This window comes from Ranitomeya variabilis, chromosome 4 (assembly GCF_051348905.1).
Source record: "Ranitomeya variabilis isolate aRanVar5 chromosome 4, aRanVar5.hap1, whole genome shotgun sequence".
NCBI classification, from domain to species: Eukaryota; Metazoa; Chordata; class Amphibia; order Anura; family Dendrobatidae; genus Ranitomeya; species Ranitomeya variabilis.
In genome coordinates this window covers 766,701,885-766,725,804 of record NC_135235.1, presented here as the reverse complement: position 1 = coordinate 766,725,804, position 23,920 = coordinate 766,701,885, and the positions used below count along the sequence as shown (strand labels likewise).

The following is a 23,920-nucleotide window of genomic DNA, read 5'->3' as shown; positions in this document are numbered from 1 at the left end:
TCCTATATTGTTTGGTTATTGTTCAATTTTTCCTTTTCTATTGGTTTTCTCTGTTATTTAAGTAGAAACTGCCACCGACAGTGTTCTTGCTTCCTATGTGCTACCTTTGACCGAGTAATAGCATATATCATATCTGGATAAGTAAACATGGGGTCTGAAATAGTATGCATGACATGGAATGTACGAGGTATTAAACCCCCCCGAAAGAAAATTAAGTTTTTTTCGCAAATCAGGCACCACCACCCCCATATAATAGCCTTGGTAGAGACACATCTGACCAGAGATACAGCCCGATGTGTACAGAAACCGTGGGTACAATGGTATATTCATGCTTTCCATACTAGTTACTCGAGAGGAGTTTCATTACTAATACATAGAGATGTTAGATGGGAAGCTAAGGAGGCCCTGAGGGCCGGTTTGTTTTTGTGCATGCGCTAATCAATTCTAGTGAATATGTAATTTTATGTGTTTACAACCCCCCCCCCCCCCGGCTAACATGTCAATTCTCCGGATGGCAATGAGCTTTGCTCTAAACTATCCAGACGCACAAGTCATTTGTATGGGAGACTTTAACTTAGTCATGGATAATAGCCTTGATAAATTGAGATTGGATGATGGGAGATCCGGGGAACCCTCCTCTTCAGCCCCGACCCAGTTGGCATCATTTATAGAGGGTAGTGGATGGCTTGACCTATGGCAGATGCGTCACCCTGGAGTGCGGGGGTATACCTGTCACTCGTCTACTAAACGGTCTCTGTCCCGCATAGATTACATATTCGGTTCTAGCGGGTTGGCAACGTGGGTGGATAGTGTGGAACACGGTAATAGGGGGATATCAGACCATAGCCCGATTATACTTAAACTCAAATTTGGGCAACCAAGGAGTGGTATGGTCTGGAAGTTGAACCCCTTTTGGCTGAAACTAATGAATAATAATGACAGAACAGAGGATCAGTTGAATTGTTTCATTTCGTCTCACCCAGAGCCCCAGAACACTAATTTATTCTGGGATACCCTCAAAGCATACTTGAGGGGATGCTTGTCTTCCACAATTACATATATAAAAAGGGTGACCTTGAGAGAAGACGATGAGGTGAAACTGAAAGATGCGGAGGCCGCATACATATCTAGCCAAACTAGTGGCAAAAGAATTGAATGGTTGACCTCACAGAGATTGTATATTCAGCATGTGGACACCAAATCTAAGCGTAAGCTGTTCTTCGCACATCAGTCATACTTTGAATTGGGAAATCAAACCGGTAAATTTCTGGCCTATCTGGTACGTCAGCATAATACATCTAATACAGTATTGCAGATTCGCGCGCCAGACGGCTCATTAATGTCCACGACAGAAGAAATACTTCACTGTTTTTATGACTACTATGAGTCATTATATAGTTCCAAAAGTGGCCTCGACGTTTCGCAATGTCTGGATTATTTATCAGATGTAATATTCCCCACATTGAATCCCACTCAGCGAGATTTTATGGATGCTAAATTCACACTAGAGGAGGTAGAATATGCAATAATGGACATGTCCTCTGGGAAAGCTCCTGGGCCGGACGGATTTCCTGTTGAGTTATATAAGAGATACCGGGGTATACTAGCGCCACTCCTATTGAAAGTGTTCCAGGGCATATGGGAGGGAGGATGTATGCCCGAAACTTTCTATGAGGCAAATATTGTTATACTTAAAAAAGAGGGAAAGGACCTTCTGGAATGTGGCTCCTATCGGCCCATATCGTTAGTCAATGTAGATTATAAAATCTTCACTAAAATCCTGGCCATTAGACTGAATTCCATCATACTGGACCTTATTCACCCAGATCAGACTGGCTTTATACCTGGTAAAAATACCTCTATTAACATTAGGCGAGTTCAATCAGTAATTCAATATAGCTCTCTGGTGCCAGATAACAGCTGGGCATTAGCATCCCTGGATGCGGCCAAGGCCTTTGACTCCCTGGAATGGCCCTTTCTATTAGCATCTTTGCAGAGATACGGCTTTGGAGATAAATTTCTAAGGTGGATCAATGTATCATATATGAAACCTAAGGCGCACATAATTATAAATAATTCCATCTCTAAGTCCCTCTCATTATCTAGGGGAACTCGTCAGGGGTGCCCCCTCTCGCTGGCTCTCTTTGCTCTTGCAATAGAGGCACTGGCAATACGTATGAGATCCTCCCCTGATATTAAGGGCATAGATACCATCGGCTTATATGCCGACGATATGGTGATATTTATGGACAAGGCAGAGCAAACACTGCCCAAAGTGATTCCTATTATAGATGTCTTTAGTAAATACTCTGGCCTGTACATAGACTGGGACAAATCTGCTCTATTGCCTCTCTCTTGTGCCCCAATGCTAAATCTTGAAACTTTGCCCCTACTACCTGTCGTATCCAATTTCAAGTACTTAGGCATTTATATGTCCCAAAGTAGCAATTCTGATCTACAACTTAATATCTATCCATTGTTAGAACTAGTCAAATCCAAATTTGCATCTTGGAGCAAACTCTATCTGTTGCAGGCCGTATCAACCTAATTAAAATGATTCTGCTCCCCAAACTTAGTTATTGTCTTCAACATAGCGCAGTACCAGTACCTAAGTCCCTCTTTACCAATTTAAACTCCCAAATTACTTCTTTTATATGGGGGAAATCTAGGCCCAAACTTAGACTTTCTGTTTTGCAGAGGCCTAAGCAGGGGGGTGGAGCGGCATTGCCGGATTTTTTTCTATATTACCTGGCCGGGCAGGCTAAGATATTGGACACGTGGATGCCTAGTGGTTGTCTTCCTAACTCTGAACATCATCTGCTTCATTCTGCTCGGGTGGAATGTCCATTGAGTTTTCTAGAATCAGAAAGGATGACCACCCCTCATCCGCTGCCCATGCTCCGGCTGGCAAGATTAATTTGGAGACAAATAAAAAAAGTTGTTGGATATACAGATATTATAGCTGAAATGCCCCTTTGGAAAAATAACTATTTTCCAATGCTGCTAAATCACCCGTCCACTGACTTTTGGGTGATGCATGGTGTTACCTCGGTAGGGGATTTGCATGACCAGGGGACCTTTGTGTCCTTTGAACAGTTGCAGTCTAGATATGATATTCCGAGGTCCCAATTTTTTCGTTTTTTACAATTAAGATCAGCTTTCCAGTCATATATGAGGGGAGTGGCTACAGGCCGCACAATCTCGTCTCTGCCTCTGATAGGAATCCTCAAATCCCAGGGACCCCAGGGCCTCATTTCTTCTTTGTATACCTATATGCTATCAGTGGGTGCGGGATCGGCTATAAGACTCATCAAGGGGAAATGGGAGAGACTCATCTCTGATGCACCGGAAGAAGAATGGGAGGAAATTTTAGAGTCCCCGCTGAAGGTATCCCCGTCGGTTAATAACAGAATGACACAATTATATATAATATACCAATCATATCTGACTCCCGTGCGACTTTTTAAGATGGGTCGACTTCACTCCGCAGAATGTCTACGCTGTCATTCACCAGATGCAGATTTTATTCACATGATATGGAGCTGTCCTATCATCCTTCAATATTGGAAAGAGGTGACCTCATTACTTTCATCCATAATATTGGCTCCTGTACCTCTTGAGCCATTCATTTGTTTATTTGGGGTATGGGATGAGGAGACTTGGGGTCATCACGTTGCGATTTTCTTACGGGAGTCACTTTTTATGGCAAGGAAGGTGGTGGCAATGCGGTGGATGGGGGGTTCGTGCCCCTCCCTCAGAGCCTGGATTGAGTTGGGAAATTCAGTTATCCCGTACGAACGTACACTATATCAAAATAAAGGATGCCCAGGTAAATTTGAGAAAATTTGGGGCGGCTGGAACTCCTCTCACCTCACTTTATAAACTTGTAGTTGATTACGTTAGTGCAAAGTGTCAAATCTCTCTAGATGTTATGCAGAGGAGGGTGCGGGTTTATTGTTAGGCGGCAGAAAAGTAGTTAGTAGGATATAGTTGTAGTTATGGTTTAATGACTGTAAATTTTCATGACTCCACGTTAGATTTGTATGGTTCGAATGGAGTAAAGGATATGTTAAACGCACATTGTGATATTCAGACATGCATACAATGTACATGTTCCATATTGAATGTAATACTAACGAGCATAAATATGTATATTGTATTGTTTTACTTTATGGTTAATAAACGAATTAAAAAAAAAAATGTTTCACGGATCCGTACATTACTCAACCAAGAATCTGCAAAAACCCTAGTCCATGCCCTCATTATCTCTCGCTTTGACTACTGCCCCTCATTATCTCTCGCTTTGACTACTGCAACCTCCTGCTCTGTGGCCTCCCCTCGAACACTCTCGCACCCCTCCAATCTATTCTAAACTCCGCTGCCCGACTAATCCACCCATTGCCCAGAGACTCCAGTACAAAACCCTAACCATGACATACAAAGCCATCCACAACCTGTCGCCTCCATACATCTGTGACCTCGTCTCCCGGTACTTACCTACACGCAACCTCCGATCCTCACAAGATCTCCTTCTCTACTCCCCTCTTATCTCCTCTTCCCACAATCGTATACAAGATTTCTCTCGCGTATCACCCCTAGTCTGGAACCCTCTACCACAACACATCAGACTCTCGCGTACCATCGAAACCTTCAAAAAGAGCCTGAAGACCCACCTCTTCCGACAAGCCTACAACCTGCAGTAACCACCGATCAACCAACCGCTGCATGACCAGCTCTACCCTCGCCTACTGTATTCTCACCCATCCCTTGTAGATTGTGAGCCTTCACGGGCAGGGTCTTTTCTCCTCCTGTACCAGTTATGACTTGTATTGTTTAACATTATTGTACTTGTTTTTATTATACCAAGCAAAAAAAGCGGTCACTCCTTAAAGGTAGCCACAACGAAGAGATCCAGATTAAAGGGAATTTAAGGCTTTTATTGAAAAAAATTATAAGAAATGCATAAATGCTCTAGCACCATAACATAAGGTGGAAAGCTGGATATTGTACACCATTAAATAATGATAAATAGTCCTCTTTTTCTCAGAAGAGGCAATTTGCATATTTAAATGCAAAGTAGTAACTATATAACTCCCTACTGCCCTCTAGCTGCCTAAGCATGCTCATAATACAGAAAAAATCCTAGTGCATATACACTCACTGGCCACTTTATTAGGTACACCTGTCCAACTTCTTGTTAACACTATTTATTATCTATGCATGTTATTCATTAATAAATTTACACTTGTTCAGCAATAAGTGTCATGATTTTATATGGGGCTGTAGGCTCTTTGTAGTTGATTGGATCATTGTATTTGGGGAGTTTGCCCCCCCGTTTCCCGTGTAGGAGTGCTATGGGCACTCCCGGTCACAGGGTTTGTTTGAGTACATGTCACGTCCACAGATTCGGTTTTTGTAAAGTGTAAATGTCAAATGTTATAGCTCCATCTAATGGCTATGTGCAAAAATGCCATCATAGAGTAGAATGTATCCTAAGAGATGAGATTAAGTGCACCGTGTAAGATAACTACATACAGGGGTGAACCTAGCCTCTGCTGCCGGAGATGAACTGCGCCCCCCCCCGTAGTAAAATCAGTACCAATAAATCTGGCTTACTATTCACCAGCCTATCCTGACGCACATGTAAAGTACATACACTGTTACATAGGAATATATTGTGAACATCGATCTTTACAGTTGTAGAAAATAAAGGATGTTTATTACGAGCCCTCTTGGTAACTACTCCTGGCTTTTCCGTCATAATATACACTCACCGGCCACTTTATTAGGTACACCTGTCCAACTTCTTGTTAACACTTAATTTCTAATCAGCCAATCACATGGCGGCAACTCAGTGCATTTAGGCATGTAGACATGGTCAAGACAATCTCCTGCAGTTCAAACCGAGCATCAGTATGGGGAAGAAAGGTGATTTGAGTGCCTTTGAACGTGGCATGGTTGTTGGTGCCAGAAGGGCTGGTCTGAGTATTTCAGAAACTGCTGATCTACTGGGATTTTCACGCACAACCATCTCTAGGGTTTACAGAGAATGGTCCGAAAAAGAAAAAAAATCCAGTGAGCGGCAGTTCTGTGGGCGGAAATGCCTTGTTGATGCCAGAGGTCAGAGGAGAATGGGCAGACTGGTTCGAGCTGATAGAAAGGCAACAGTGACTCAAATCGCCACCCGTTACAACCAAGGTAGGCCTAAGAGCATCTCTGAACGCACAGTGCGTCGAACTTTGAGGCAGATGGGCTACAGCAGCAGAAGACCACACCGGGTACCACTCCTTTCAGCTAAGAACAGGAAACTGAGGCAACAATTTGCACAAGCTCATCGAAATTGGACAGTAGAAGATTGGAAAAACGTTGCTTGGTCTGATGAGTCTCGATTTCTGCTGCGACATTCGGATGATAGGGTCAGAATTTGGCGTAAACAACATGAAATCTTTGGGATGTGGTGGAACGGGAGATTCGCATCAGGGATGTGCAGCCGACAAATCTGCGGCAACTGTGTGATGCCATCATGTCAATATGGACCAAAATCTCTGAGGAATGCTTCCAGCACCTTGTTGAATCTATGCCACGAAGAATTGAGGCAGTTCTGAAGGCAAAAGGGGGTCCAACCCGTTACTAGCATGGTGTACCTAATAAAGTGGCCGGTGAGTGTACATCCAGACATTGTAATGATATCTACCTGCAGTCAGCACAGCGTTCCACCTCACCCCAAAGCGCGTTTCACAATAAGCTTCTTCCGGGGTTGTTTTTATTATGTATACCCCTCCTTAAATGTAAAGCGCCATGGAATAAATGGCGCTATAATAATAAATAATAATAATAGATCAATAGATATTATCTATCTATAAATCTATCATCTATCTATCTCAAGATATATATATATATATATATATATAGATATATATATATATATATATATATATATATATATATATATATCATTCCTTCTATCTATAGATAGATAGAACGAATGGGATAGATATGGGATAGATAGAAGGAATGAGATAAATAGATATATCTATTCATATATCTATCTATAGATCTATCCATATATCTATCTACATCTATCCATAGATAGATCTATAGATAGATATATGAATTGATATATCTATCTCATTCCTTCTATCTATCCCATATCTATCTATGTATACATAGATAGAAGCAATGAGATAGATATATAGATAGATCTACATATAGATAGATCTATAGATACATAGATCTATCTATTCATATATCTATCTATCTATAGATATCTCTATGGATAAATATATATGTATAGATAAATATAGATATATGGATAGATATACAGTACAGTATAGACCAAAAGTTTGGACACAGCTTCTCATTTAAAGATTTTTCTGTATTTTCATGACTATGAAAATTGTAAATTCACACTGAAGGCATCAAAACTATGAATTAACACATGTGGAATTATATACTTAACAATAAAGTGTGAAACAACTGAAAATATGTCTTATATTCTAGGTTCTTCAAAGTAGCCACCTTTTGCTTTGATGAATGCTTTGCACACTCTTGGCATTCTCTTGATGAGCTTCAAGAGGTAGTCACCGGGAATGGTCTTCCAACAATCTTGAAGGAGTTCCCAGAGATGCTTAGCACTTGTTGGCCCTTTTGCCTTCACTCTGCGGTCCAGCTCACCCCAAACATCTCGATTGGGTTCAGGTCTGGTGACTGTGGAGGCCAGGTCATCTGGCGTAGCACCCCATCACTCTCCTTCTTGGTCAAATAGCCCTTACACAGCCTGGAGGTGTGTTTGGGGTCATTGTAATGTTGAAAAATAAATGATGGTCCAACTAAGCGCAAACCGGATGGAATAGCATGCTGCTGCAAGATGCTGTGGTAGCCATGCTGGTTCAGTATGCCTTCAGTTTTGAATAAATCTCCAACAGTGTCACCAGCAAAGCACTTCCACATCATTACACCTACTCCTCCATGCTTCACGGTGGGAACCATACATGTAGAGTCCATCCGTTCACCTTTTCTGCGTCGCACAAAGACAGGGTGGTTGGAACCAAAGATCTCAAATTTGGACTCATCAGACCAAAGCACAGATTTCCACTGGTCTAATGTCCATTCCTTGTGTTCTTTAGCCCAAACAAGTCTTTTCTGCTTGTTGCCTGTCCTTAGCAGTGGTCTCCTATGTTATGATCCGGTGACCTTGGAGCAGCATGAGACTTTCTCTGGAGAAGTGGAATCTGTACTGACTGCAAACCCTGAACTTAACACCGCAACTAGAAGTAGCCGTGGGGTGTACCTAACACATCCTTGACACCTCGACACAGCCGGAGGACTAAATACCCCTATAGATGGAAATGGGAATTCTATCTTGCCTCAGATCAGAGCCCCAAAGGATAGGCAGCCCCCAACAAATATTGACTGTGAGTATAAGAGTAAAAACACACGCAGGCAGAAAAACAGGATTTAGCAAAAGAGGCACCTCTAGCTAAATAGTAAGGATAGGACAGAGTACTAAGCGGTCAGTATTAAAACCCTAAAAATACCACAGCAGATAATACAAAAATTCCACATCTAACTAAAGACATGGAATGTATATCTGCATCTCCTGAGAATCCAACATGACTGAAGAAATCCAAACACAGTCTAAGCTGGACAAGAAAAAACAATGAATAGCTCTGAATTGTAAAGCACACAGCATATGTGCTTAAGAAAAATAAACCAGACACTTATCTTGGCTGAATTGGCAGCAGGGCAGGAGGAACGAGACAGAGATGCAAAACCTCCAAGAACAATGGACAACTGGCAAGGACTAATGAATCCTGCACCCTTAAATATCCCAGTCAGAGCTGCAATCAGCAGAGACACCCAAGATTGCAACCCAGGGTCAACTGGATTACCACCAACAACCACCGGAGGGAACCCAAGAGCAGAACTCACAACAGTACCCCCCTTGAGGAGGGGTCACCGAACCCTCACCAGATCCCCCAGGCCGATCAGGATGAGCCAGATGAAAGGCACGGACCAAATCAGCAGCATGGACATCAGAGGCAAAAACCCAAGAATTATCCTCCTGGCCATAACCCTTCCATTTGACAAGGTACTGAAGCCTCCGCCTCGAAAAGCGAGAATCCAAAATCTTCTCAACCACATACTCCAACTCCCCATCAATCAACACAGGGGCCAGAGGATCAATGGAGGGAACAACGAGCACCACATATTTCCACAATAAAGATCTATGGAAGACATTATGGATAGCAAAAGAGGCTGGAAGGGCCAATCGAAAAGACACCGGATTAATAATCTCAGAAATCCTATAAGGACCAATAAACCGAGGCTTAAACTTAGGGGAAGAAACCTTCATAGGAACATGACGGGAAGACAACCAGACCAGATCCCCAACCCGAAGCCGGGAACCAACACACCGACAATGGTTAGCAAAACGTTGAGCCTCCTCCTGAGCCAACAACAAATTGTCTACCACATAAGCCCAAATCCGCTGCAACCTGTCAACCACAGAATCCACACCAGGACAGTCAGAAGGTTCAACCTGCCCAGAAGAAAAACGAGGATGAAAACCAAAATTACAGAAAGAAAGGCGAGACCAAAGTAGCAGAACTAGCCCGATTATTAAGTGCAAACTCGGCCAATGGCAAAAAGGCCACCCAATCATCCTGGTCAGCAGACACAAAGCATCTCAAATAAGTCTCCAAAGTCTGATTAGTTCGCTCGGTTTGGCCATTTGACTGAGGATGAAATGCAGAGGAAAAAGACAAGTCAATGCCCAGCTTGGCACAAAAGGCCCGCCAAAACCTAGAAACAAACTAAGAACATCTGTCAGACACAATATTCTCCGGAATACCATGCAAACGAACCACATGCCGATAAAACAACGGAACCAAATCTGAAGAGGAAGGCAATTTAGGCAAAGGCACCAAATGAACCATCTTAGAGAAGCGGTCACAAACAACCCAGATAACCGACATCCTCTGGGAAACTGGAAGATCAGAAATAAAATCCATAGAAATATGCGTCCAGGGCCTCTCAGGGACCGGCAAAGGCAAAAGCAACCCACTAGCACGGGAACAACAAGGCTTGGCCCGCGCACAAGTCCCACAGGACTGCACAAAAGAACGCACATCACGTGACAAGGAAGGCCACCAAAAGGACCTACCAACCAAATTTCTGGTACCAAAAATACCAGGATGGCCAGCCAACACAGAACAATGAACCTCAGAAATCACTCTACTAGTCCATCTATCAGGAGCAAACAGTTTCCCCACTGGACAGCGGTCAGGTTTGTCAGCCTGAAATTCCTGAAGAACCCGTCGTAAATCAGGAGAAATGGCAGAAAGGACCACCCCCTCCTTCAGAATGCCGACCGGTTCAAGGACCTCAGGAGAATCAGGCAAAAAACTCCTAGAAAGGGCATCAGCCTTAATATTCTTAGAACCCGGAAGATACGAGACCACAAAATCAAAACGAGAAAAAAACAAGGACCATCGAGCCTGCCTAGGATTCAGCCGCTTGGCAGACTCGAGGTAAATCAGATTCTTATGATCGGTCAAGATCACAATACGGTGCTTAGCTCCCTCAAGCCAATGTCGCCACTCTTTAAACGCCCACTTCATAGCCAACAACTCCCGATTGCCGACATCATAATTGCGTTCCGCAGGCGAAAATTTATGGGAAAAGAAGGCACACGGTTTCATCAAGGAACCGCCAGAATCCCTCTGAGACAAAACGGCCCCTGCCCCAATCTCAGAAGCGTCAATCTCAACCTGAAACGGAAGAGAAACATCCGGTTGACGCAACACCGGAGCAGAAGTAAGTCGACGTTTAAGCTCCTGGAAGGCAGAAACAGCCGCAGAGGACCAATTCGCCACATCAGCGCCTTTCTTCGTCAAATCGGTCAAGGGTTTAACCACACTGGAAAAGTTAGCAATAAAACGGCGATAAAAATTAGCAAAACCCAAAAATTTCTGAAGGCTCTTTACGGACGTGGGTTGAATCCAATCATGAATGGCCTGAACCTTGACCGGATCCATCTCAATAGATGAAGGGGAAAAAATGAACCCCAGAAAAGAAACCTTCTGAACCCCAAAGAGACACTTAGACCCCTTTACAAACAAAGCATTGTCACAAAGGATCCGAAACACCATCCTGACCTGTTCCACGTGAGACTCCCAGTCATCAGAAAAAAATCAAAATATCGTCCAGATATATGATCAAGAATTTATCAAGATAAGACCGGAAGATATCATGCATGAAAGATTGAAAAACGGATGGAGCATTAGAGAGCCCGAACGGTATCACAAGGTATTCAAAATGGCCTTTGGGCGTATTGAACGCAGTTTTCCATTCATCACCCTGCTTAATACGAACAAGATTATACGCCCCCCGAAGGTCAATCTTAGTAAATCAACTAGCCCCATTAATCCTAGCAAACAAATCGGTAAGCAAAGGTAAAGGGTACTGAAACTTGACCGTGATCTTATTCAAGAGGCGATAATCAATACAAGGTCGCAAGGAGCCATCCTTCTTAGTAACAAAGAAAAATCCCGCTCCCATCAGCATAGAAGATGGCCGAATATGCCCTTTCTCCAAGGACTCCTTAATATAACTCCGCATGGCGGTATGTTCAGGTACAGACAGGTTGAAAAGTCGACCCTTAGGAAACTTACAGCCTGGAATCAAATCAATAGCACAATCACAATCCCTATGCGGTGGAAGAAAACTGGACTTGGGCTCATCGAATACATCCTGAAAATCAGACAAAAACTCTGGAATTTCGGAAGAGGATGGAAAGGAGATGCACATTACAGGAACATCATTATGAACCCCCTGACAACCCCAACTAGTCACTGACATAGACTTCCAATCCAACACAGGATTATGTACCTGTAACCACGGAAAACCCAGCACGATAGCATCATGCAAATTATGCAACACCAGAAATCGACAATCTTCCTGATGAGCTGGTGCCATGCGCATGGTCACCTGCGTCCAAAACTGGGGCTTATTTTTAGCCAAAGGTGTAGCATCAATCCCCCTTAAAGAATAAGATTCTGCAAAGGCTGCATGGGAAAACCACAACGCCTGGCAAACTCAAGGTCCATTAAGTTCAAAGCGGCGCCTGAATCCACAAACGCCATGACAGAAAATGATGACAATGATCAGATCAAGGACACAGATAACAGAAATTTAGGTTGTACAGTACTGATGGTTAGTGAACTAGCGATCCTCTTTGTCCGCTTAGGGCAGACTGCAATGACATGAGCGGCATCGCCACAATAGTAACACAACCTATTTTGATGTCTGAATTCCTGTCATTCTGTTCTAGACAGAATCCCATCACATTGCATAGGCTCAGAACTCTGCTCTGAGGACGACGCCAAAGCGCGCACAGATCTGCGCTCCCGTAAACGCCGATCAATCTGAATGGCCAGAGACATAGAATCACTCAGACCAACAGGCGTGGGAAACCCCACCATAACATCTTTAACGGATTCAGAAAGACCCTTTCTGAAAATAGCCGCCAACGCATTATCATTCCATTTAGTCAACACTGACCATTTTCTGAATTTCTGACAATATAATTCTGCCGCCTCTTGACCCTGAGACAAGGCCAACAAGATCTTCTGCGCTTGATCCACAGAATTAGGTTCATCATACAATAGTCCCAAAGCCTGGAAAAAGGACTCTATTAAGCAAAGCCGGATTCCCTGATTCCAGGGAAAATGCCCAATCCTGTGGATCACCACGCAGCAGGGAAATAACGATTTTAACCTGCTGAATGGGATCACCAAAGGATCGTGGTCTCAAAGCAAAAAACAGTTTACAGTTGTTTTTAAAACTCAAAAACTTAGACCTGTCACCAAAAAATAAATCTGGAGTAGGAATTTTTGGCTCTAAAACAGGAGTCTGCACAATATAATCAGAAATTCCCTGTACTCTAGCAGCAAGCTGGTCTACACGAGAAGCTAATTCCTGAGCATTCATGTTCAAACAAGACTCTTTAGCCACCCAGAGAGAAAGAGGGGAAAAGAAAAAAAAAATGCACAGCAACCTGCAGAGAAAAAAAAAAATGGCTTTCTTCCCTCCTTTTGAGATTATAAGGGGCCTTGAAAAAGGATTTGGTCCGAAACACGCGTCGGGGCAGATGCTATCGCCCGGACTTCCGCCTTACCCTGGTACCCCCACTATAGAGGTAATATTTATTGCCGATTTTACGGTGTCTATTTGCACCACTGGTGGTAATGTCATGTGGGGATGTGTGTTATAGCTAATACCAGCAGACAGTACTAAGGGTAGTAGAAGATTGTATTAATGCCATCATTATTATTATAGCAGTAGTAGCTGGTACTAGTCCATATTGTTGGACTACACACACGTCTATATATATATATATAGATACCTGGTGTTTGGCTTATGTGCCGGGTGATGGTGTCAGTCACCCATGTATCACACAGAGTGTATAAGGTGCTCCAGTTTCACCCTTTTTCCCAATTTGGTCTGATGTTGTGTTTTTAATTGTTATTAATAAAGGTTACATTGAGTTTTTTTCTATATAAATCGACCAGTTGCATCATTTCTTTCTTGATGGTTTTCCTTCCTTTGAGATGCATTTAACTCATTGTTGGCCAGTTGTACTGTTATGATCTGGTGACCATGGAGCCGCATGAATCCTTCTCAGGAGTAAGGTGGAGACTATACTGACCGCAGACCCTGAACTTAGCACCGCAACTAGAAGTAGCCGTGGGGTGTACCTGACCAACCAAGACACCTCGACACAGCCGGAGGAATAAATACCCCTATAGATAGAAATAGGAATATTGCCTTGCCTCAGAGTAGAGCCCCAAAGTATAGGCAGCCCCCCACAAATATTGACTGAGATGGAGAGGAAAAGACAGACGCAGGCAGAAAACAGGTCTTCGCAAAAGAGGCCCCACTAGCTAAATAGGAACGGATAGGACAGGATACTAAGCGGTCAGTAGAAAACCCTTTCAAAAATATCCACAGCAGAAAATACAAAAAGTTCCACAATCTAACTAAAGTCATAGAATGTATATCTGCAACTCCTGAGAATTCAACCAGACTGAGAAAATACTGACACAATCCAGCTGGACAAAAACATGAAAAGTACTGAAATAATAAGCACACAGCAGGTGTGCCAAAAACAGAAACCAGACACTTATCTTTGCTGACTTGAAAGCAAGGCAGAAGAAAGCCAAGCCAGGACCAACTCCTCCTGAAACAATTGACAACTGGCAAAGGCAAATGGATCCAGCAAGCTTAAATAGTCCAATCAGAATTGCAATCAGCGGATACAGCTGACCAGAGCTGTGATTCAGGGACAACTGCATTACCACTTACAACCACCGGAGGGAGCCCAAAAGTAGAATTCACAAGAGTGGCCTGTATATAGGGCTACAGATACTCACTGTGCTGTTTGGTGACATGGTGTGTATCACACTCAACATGGACCAGAGGAAGCAAAGGAAAGAGTTTTCTCGGGAGATTAGAAAAAAATTATAGACAAACTTGTTAAAGGTAAAAGTTATAATACCATCTCCAAGCAGCTTGATGTTCCTGTGACTACAGTTGCACATGTTATTCAGAAATGTAAGATCCATGGGTCTGTAGCCAACCTCCCTGGACGTGGCCGCAGGAGGAAAGTTGATGACAAATCAAAGAGATGGATAATAAGAATGGTAACAAGAGACCAGAAAAACTTCTAATCCGATTAAAGGTGAACTTCAAGCTCAAGGAACATCAGTGTCAGATCGCACCATCTGTCTTATGAGCCAAAGTGGACTTCATGGGAGACAACCAAGGAGGACAACAAACTACATTTTGAAAAGCCACAAAGCTTCTGGGAGAATGTCCTATGGACAGATGAGACAAAAAATGGAACTTTTTGGCAAGGCACATCAGCTCTATGTTCATAGACAGAAAAATGAAGCATATTAAGAAAAGAACACTATCCCTACTGTGAAACATGGCAGAGGCTCTGTTATGTTCTGGGGCTGCTTTGCTGCATCTGGCACAGGGTGTCTAGAATCTGTGCAGGGTACAGTGAAATCTCAAGGTGATTAAGGGATTCTAGAGAGAAATGTGCTGCCCAGTGTCAGAAAGCTTGGTCTCAGGTGCAGGTCATGGGTCTTGCAAAAGGATAATGACCCAAAACGCACAGCTAAAAGCACCCAAGAATGGCTAAGACGAAAACATTGGACTATTCTTTAGTGGCCTTCTATGAGTCATGACCTAAATCCTATTGAACATCTTTGGAAAGAGCTGAAACATGCCATCTGGAAAAGGCAGCCTTCAGGCACGAGACAACTGGAGCAGTTTGCTCTTGAGGAGTCTGCCAAAATACCTGTTGAGAGGTGCAGAAGTCTCATTGAAAGTTTCAGGAATCGTTTGATTGCAGTGATTGCCTCAAAAGGTTGTGCAACAAAATATTAACCCTTTGGCGCCAGAGCCTGTTTTTGCCTTCGTGACCGGGCCAATTTTTCAATTCTGACCAGTGTCACTTTATGAGGTCATAACTCTAAAACGCTTCAATGAATCCTGGTGATTCTGAGATTATTTTCTTGTGACATATTGTACTTTATGATAGTGGTAAAATTTCTTTGATATAACTTGCGTTTATTTGTTAAAAAAAATGGAAATTTGGCGAAAATTTAGAAAATGTTGCTATTTTCAAAATTTAAATATTTTATGCTCTTAAATCAGAGAGTCATATCACACAAAATAGGTAATAAATAACATTTCCAAAATGTCTACTTTACATCAGCACAATTTTGGAAACAATTTTTTTTTTTTGCTAGGAAGCTATAAGGGTTAAAAGTTGACGAGCGATTTCTCATTTTTACAAAATAATTTACTAAACCATTTTTTTTAGGGACCACATCACATTTGAGGCGAGTTTGGGGGGTCAATATGACAGAAAATACTCAAAAGTGACACCATTATAAAAACTGCACCCCTCAAGGTGCTCAACACCACATTCAAGAAGTTTATTAACCCTTCAGGTGCTTCACAGGAATGAAAGTGGAAGGAAAAAATAAACATTTAGTTTTCTTTCACAATTTTCCTTTAGACCTAATTTTTTGTACTTTTATAAGGGTAACAGGAGAAAATAGACTATACCTTTTGTTTTGCAATTTCTCTTGAGCACGCGGATACCGCATATGTGGGGGAAATCTACTGTTTGGTTGCACGGCAGGGCTCTGAAGGGAAGGCGTGCCATTTGACTTTTTTAATGTAAAATATGTTGGAATAATTAGCGTTTGCCATGTCGCATTTGGAGAGCCCCTGATGTGCCTAAACAGTGGAAACACCCCACAAGTGACACCATTTTGGAAACTTGACCCCTTCGGGAACTCTGGATTTGTATTGAGCACCATGAACCCAGAGGTGTTTCACAGAAGCTTATAATGTAGAGCCGTGGAAAAAAAAAAAAATCACAACTCAATCTTTTTAGCTCCATATTTTGCATTTTCGTAAGGGTAACAGGAGAAATTGCTCCATGCAATTTGTTGTGCAATTTCTCCTGAGCACGCCGATACCCCACGTGGCAGATCTTGGAAGGGAAGGAGCGCCATACTGGAGAGCAGATTTTGTTGGAATTGTTTGTGGGTGACATGTCACATTGTCAGAGCCCCTGAGGTGCCAGAACAGCATAAACCCCCAAAAGTGACTGCATTTTACAAAATACTTCCCTGAATGAATTCTTCTAGTGGTGCAGTGAGCATACTGACACCACAGCTGTTCCATAGAAAATTATACCATTGGGCAGTGAAGAAAAAATAATTACATTTTAACCACTAAAATGTTGTTTTAACTCCAGATCTTACATTGGAAAATAGGTAGATAGGTAAATGGTCACTACACCCATAGATGAATTCGCAGAGGGGTGTCATTTCCAAAATGGGGTCAGTATAGGGGGGATTCTGCTGTTATAATAATAATTATATTTATATAGCGCCAACATATTGCGCAGCGCTTTACAAATTATAGCGGGGACTTGCAAACTACATTCCTCAAGGGCAGCAAACAGGTCATGTTTTCAGGATTTCCTTGTATTGCACAGGTGATAATTTAATCACCTGCACAGAATGATTCCAGCACCTTGTGGAATGCTAAGGATATCTTGAAAACACTCATGGTTTGCGGCCCTCAAGGAATGCAGTTTGACACCTCTGCATTACAGCATAACAGAAATCACAGTTCAAAATAGATACCAGGAGGAATGAGGGCCCTGCTGCTCGCAAGCTTACAAACTATGAGGAAAAGGGGAGACACGAGAGGATGGATGGTGGATGGTAACAATTGCTTTAGTTATTTTGACCAGCCATAGTGTAAGGCTCGAGTGTTCATGTAAAGCTGCATGAACCAATTAACTGCCTAAGTATGTGGCAGTACAGACACAGAGAGCTATTAACTGCATAAAGTGTATGAGAACATGATGCGAGGAACCTGATTGTTTGTGGTTTTTTTTAAATTTATTTTTATTTTTTTATTAGGCCACACAGGGATAGTTAGGTTAATGCGTTGAGGCGGTAGGCCAATCTGAACAAATGAGTTTATAGGGCACGCTTAAAACTGTGGGGATTGGGGATTAATCGTATTAACCTAGGTAGTGCATTCCAAAGAATCGGCGCAGCACGTGTAAAGTCTTGAAGACGGGAGTGGGAGGTTCTGATTATTGAGGATGCTAACCTGAGGTCATTAGCGGAGAGGAGGGCACGGGTAGGGTGGTAGACTGAGACGAGAGAGGAGATGTAGGGTGGTGCTGAGCCATGGAGTGCTTTGTGGGTGAGGGTAGTAGTTATGTACTGGATTCTGGAGTGGATGGGTAACCAGTGTAATGACTGGCACAAGGTAGAGGCATCGGTGTAATGGTTGGTGAGGAATATGATCCTGGCTGCAGCATTCAGGACAGATTGGAGCGGAGAGAGTTTGGTAAGAGGGAGGCCGATTAGTAGAGAGTTACAATTGTCCAGACGAGAATAAATAAGTGAAACAGTAAGAGTTTATGCAGAGTCGAAAGTAAGAAAAGGGCGAATTCTAGAAATGTTTTTGAGATGCAGATTAGAAGAGCGAGCCAGTGATCGGATGTGGGGGGTGAATGAAAGCTCGGAATCAAGGATGACCCCAAGGCAGCGGGCATGTTGCTTTGGAGTAATGCTGGAACCACACACGGAGATGGCAATGTCAGGCAAAGGTAGGTTGGTAGAGGGAGGAAACACGAGGAGTTCAGTTTTTGACAGGTTCAGTTTCAGATAGAGGGAGGACATAATGTTAGACAGCGGTAAGACAATCACTGGTGCTTTCTAAAAAGGTCGGCGTGATAACAGGAGAAGTGTATAATTGGGTGTCGTCAGCATAGAGATGGTACTGGAAACCAAATCTACTGATTGTTTGTCCAATAGGGGCAGTATACAAAGAGAAGAGGAGGGGGCCTAGGACTGATCCTTGAGGAACCCCAACAGTAAGGGGAAGGTGAGAGGAGGAGGAACCAGCAAAACATACAGTGAAGGATCGGTTAGAGAGATAGGAGGAGAACCAGGAGAGAACGGTGTCCTTGAGGCCGATGGAGCGGAGCATAGTGAGGAGGAGCTGATGATCCACAGTGTCGAATGCTGCGGAGAGATCCAAGAGAATTAGCATGGAGTAGTGACCATTAGATTTAGCTGTTAGTAGGTCATTAGAGACTTTAGTGAGGGCAGTTTCAGTAGAGTGTAAAGAGCGGAAGCCAGATTGAAGAGGGTCGAGAAGAGTTATCTGAGAGATAGCGGGTAAGACGGGAGTGGACCAGGATGAATGTAGATTGGATCACAACAGCTTCTCAGGCTGCCCTCACATGTTTGGAGAGCCGCAAAGTGCCAGAACAACCGAATTCCTCCTGAAGTAACCCCGTTTTGGAAATGACACCCCTCTGGGAATTCCTCTATGGCTATAGTGACCATGTTTACTACATAGATGATTTCCAGAAACACGTAGTGGAAGTTTTAGAGCAAAAATTGCAAAAATGTCATTGTAGTGCCCAATATATTGTGCCCAGCTTGTGTTTCTGGAGACATCCCCCCACCTACCCCGGAAATTGGTAAGTGAGCTCTACTCAGATGTGTCTGTCACTAAATAAACCAAATGCTTGAATGTCAAAACAGTCTAAAAACGTGGTTCTGTGTGGAAGATTTTAAATCAGTCATGGAGGCATAAGGCTGGCAATGATGGGCATTATGGGCAATAATAGCAGGTATCATACCTCATTCCTCTCTTGGAACATACACGACATCTTCTCTGGGGGTTCTTTCTTGTTTCAGTTGCTGGAATGAGTGCGATAAAATGTCTCTCAGTGAGTCTTCTGACATCTTCAGATTCTAAAGGATTGGCGGGGACAACATTTTCAAAAACAAGAATTTCAATAACCTTTTCCTGATAATCAAAGAAAGTATCTGCATTTCCAACTTTTTTGTATGACACAAAATAATTATTTGTGGCCACCTGAAACAAATAAATAATTAACTTTCTATACCAGGTGTATGATTTTCTTGATACCTTGTATGGCTGTAGAACCTGGTCTACAAGGTCCACACCCACCATATGGCAGGCATTGACTATTGTCATTAAAATGCCGAAATCTCTTGAGCATTTCATAACTGGTCCTAGGAAGAACAGCAGAAAACACTGGCTTGAACAGGGCAGCTGGACCAATAGGACCGAATGCCCGTTTTTTTTTAACAAGCCCCATAGCGAATGTAAGTCCTAAATTTTTTTTTATTTCTAGGACATTAGTTGGTGTCCATAAATTTGACCTAGCATAATAGGATAATGGATTCTGCCTGATGAATTGGGACACATATAAATTTGTTTGTAGGACAGTATGCTCTAGTAAGCTATCTGTCAGAAACAAATGAAAAAAATAAGCTGGTCCCAAATTTTCCACCTCCACATTTATACCAGGAATGGCATTAAAATTAGAGATGAATGGAGTAGCCGAAGCCGAAGCCTCCCATCTGGGAAATGCTACATCAAGAGGCAAAGCCCCTTGGACATTGGTGTGCGCCAATTCATGAGCACTAGGGACAACGCTAATACTGGGCATTGTTCCCTGAGTTGGCGACATTTCACCAGAAGCGCTATTTGCCCTTCTTGTTGTACTGGTCCTTGTGTGCGAGGATGGACCTGAATCACTGCTCATTTCTGAGCTATCACTGTCGCTGTTACTAAAGCCCTCGAAATCCACGTCACTATCTGGCACTGCACTTTGTTCGCTGTCAGAACATAAAAGTGCATAAGCCTCCTCTGCACTATAATACTGATGGGCCATTTTATTTGTTTTTCTTTTTTCTTTTTCCGGGAATAGAAAACTCTGATGTGACGTGACCAAATTATTGGAAGACAATTGAGAAAAGCCTAATTCTTTAGCCTAACCCTAACTTTAGAATAAACCCTAACTTTAGCCTAACAATAACACTAACTTTAGCCCCAACACTAAGCCTAACCTGCCTTGTCTGTTTTTTTTTTTTATACTATAACAAGATCGCTGACTCACAGCTGTTGCCAGCAGCTTTGTAACACTGTTTGTCCTCTAATCTCTCACTGACATGAGATCTGAGGAGAAACAGCGTTTTTATGAGGCAGATCACCTAGAAAAATTTGTTGCTATAACAAACTTTCCTAGTGATTTGTTTCATTGGCTAGTGTGATGCTGACGTCATCAGCACCTTAACCAATCAGGGCTCGATGAGGTCGGTGGTCACAGGAAGCATTGTGCTCCGGAATCCCCTCATTGCAAGGTACATCGGGTTCCGATGAGCAGTGGATGTTGGAGAGTGAAAATTACAATTTGCCATTTTATTACCCAGCACATAGTGCCCAGATTGTGCTTCAGGAGACACCGCAAATTAAGTGGATTTTTCTCACTATAATATTGCTAAATACAGGGATCCTAAATGTTGTTTGAGCACACTGCAAGACTCAAGTGAGAGTGGATTTTGCTGGATTGGTTTATGGAAACTCTGTTGCTTTTCAACAGCCTTTGAACCACTAGTAGTGTGGGAACCTCTGTTTTTCCATTGACAGATGATGGCCCTGAGTGGGGACTTGTTTTTTGTGAGATGAGAATTGGTATTATTTTCGCCTTCATAACATTGATTGGTTTCTTTTTATTCGATATTTGGGAGGCAGAATGAACAGTTGAACACTATGCACTACTTGTTCATCGAACAAGGTTTTCTATTAGTCTGAACTGTCATTATCTTGATAAATATTTTTTTTTACATAAACTGTCCATAAAAATGGGAAGCTAAGTAGAAATGTTCAATAATATAAAACTCAAGGATATTTTATTAAAAAATGTTTTTATCTTAGCAGATGACTGTACCAGGAGATCAGAGGAACAGCTGACATCTTCAATTTTTAAATCTGATGATTTTGAGATCCTACATGATACAACTGAAGTGATTGCTGTTACTCCAGATATATCATCATCCATTCACAGCAAAGATCTGTCATCTGATCCTATGAAACAGGTCTCATCTTCTGATTCATTACTGACTACTAAGGAAAATCAAAGTCACAAAAGAGGCATTAAAAAACAAACTGCTCCTAAAGCAAAGAAGTCATTTTCATGTTCAGAATGTGGGAAATGTTTTAAACAGAAATCACATTTTGATAGCCACCAGAGAATTCACACAGGGGAGAAGCCTTTTTCATGTTCAGAATGTGGAAAATGTTTTAGCCATAAATCAGATTGTGTTATGCACCAGAGAACTCACACAGGTGAGAAGCCTTTTTCTTGTTCAGAATGTGGGAAATGTTTTACCATCAAAAAGGCTCTTGTTGGACACCAAAGAACTCACATAGGTGAGAAGCCTTTTACCTGTTCAGAATGTGGGAAATGTTTTACCATCAAAAAGGCTCTTGTTGGACACCAAAGAACTCACACGGGGGAGAAGCCTTTTTCCTGTTCAGAATGTGGGAAATGTTTTAACCAGAAAGGGCAACTTGTTAGTCACCATAGAACTCACACAGGGGAGAAGCCTTTTTCCTGTTCAGAGTGTGGGAAATGTTTTGGCTGGAAATCAGAATTGGTTAGCCACCGTAGAACTCACACGGGGGAAAAGCCTTTTTCATGTTCAGAATGTAAGAAATGTTTTAAATGGAAAATAGATCTTGATATCCATCAAAGAACCCACACAGGGGAGCAGCCTTTTTCCTGTTCAGAATGTGGGAAATGTTTTAACCAGAAAGGGCAACTTGTTAGTCACCAGAGAACTCACACAGGGGAGAAGCCTTTTTCCTGTCCAGAATGTGGGAAATGTTTTACCCACAAAGAGAATCTAGTTAGACACCAAATAACTCACACAGGGGAGAACCCTCTTTCATGTCCAGAATGTGGGAAATGTTTTACCCACAAAGGGAGTCTTGTTAAATACCAAATAACCCACACAGGGGAAAAACCTTTTTCCTGTTCAGAATGTGGGAAATGTTTTATCCAGAAAGGGCATCTTGTTAGACACCATAGAACTCACACAGGGGAGAAGCCTTTTTCCTGTTCAGAATGTGGGAAATGTTTTAACCAGATAGAGAGTCTTGTTACACACCAAAGAACCCACACAGGAGAGAAGCCTTTTTCATGTTCAGAATGTGGGAAATGTTTTAACCGGAAAGGGAATCTTGTTAGTCACCAGAGAACTCACACAGGGAAGAAGCCTTTTTCCTGTTCAGAATGTGGGAAATGTTTTAAATGGAAAGCACTTCTTGTTAGACATCAGAGCAGTCACACAGGGGAGAAGCCTTTTTCATTTTCTTAATGTGGGAAATATTTTACTTGGAAATCAACTGTTAATAAACATCAGAGACGTCACATAGGGGAGAATCCTTTTTTATGTTCATAATGTTGGAATAGTTTTACCCAAAATTGAATCTTCTTAAATGGGTTGTCTCTTGTCAATCCTCATGTTTGCTGACAAAAGGATAAAACTAAACTTTATTAATTCCAATAGTAAAACTATACCCATAATTTACTCCCCTGAAGGTTAGTCAGTAGGTGACTAATAGAAAAAACATGTACCCCACAGTTCAGTATATAGGGTGAGTTGATGTATACACACTCAGTCTCCAAGCCTCTCATTTCTACGGGATTCATCATCCTCACCAAAGGCGACTCATCAGGAGACTATTTAATATTGACCTATAGTCAAGTGAGACTAGACAAAAAAAACTCTAAAGTCATGTATCATGTTATCCAAAATAGTCAGAAAGCTAGCCACATATTGGCAGATCCCAGACCTCAAACCATATACTTCGTAAGTTTTTAAGCCACTACAGTGTCAAGAATAGATAGTATGTGAAAATACAGTATAATTCTTGTGTTTTTCTCCTATAGGTACTGCCCTAGTTTGGTATTGTAACAGCTGTTAATTAGTAGTGCAGACAAATTGTCCTAGACTAAACTCAGTATTCAGATGGCCCAATATGTACCAATCAGGGAAAACTTACCTGCTCCAAAGATCAATAGCAGCTTCTAACTAATGGCCATGCTGCGGTCTGTCAAGGAATGAGTGCAATATCGTTATGAAGACTAGGGATGTGTGCAATCATAATGTCTGGAAGATCGGTGCCATTATTTAGTATGAATAGGGAGATTATCTCTGAAAGTTCAGTGTTCCCCAAGCGGTATATACTGTATTGTCACATACTATCTATTCCTGACACTGGAGTGGTGTATAAACTTATGAAGTATATAGTTTGAGGTCTGGGGTCTGCCAATATGTGGCTGGTTTTATGACTGTTTCGGATAACATGATACATGATTTCAGGGTTTTCTGCATCTAGTCCCGCTTGAATATAGTTCAATATTAAATAGTCTCCTGATCTGCAGCTGTGACACGCATTCTCTAGACAGTGGAGA

At 42.2% G+C, this 23,920-nt stretch overlaps 1 protein-coding gene and 1 pseudogene across 1 annotated transcript in view; one reads left to right on the top strand and one right to left on the bottom strand.

The window, feature by feature from the left end:
* The window catches only part of LOC143766910 (uncharacterized), an 817,195-nt gene that overhangs the window by 681,482 nt on the left and 111,793 nt on the right, over positions 1-23,920 (bottom strand). The gene's annotated exons all lie outside the window — the stretch shown is intronic.
* Positions 1,529-22,976, top strand: LOC143767125 (uncharacterized; annotated as a pseudogene).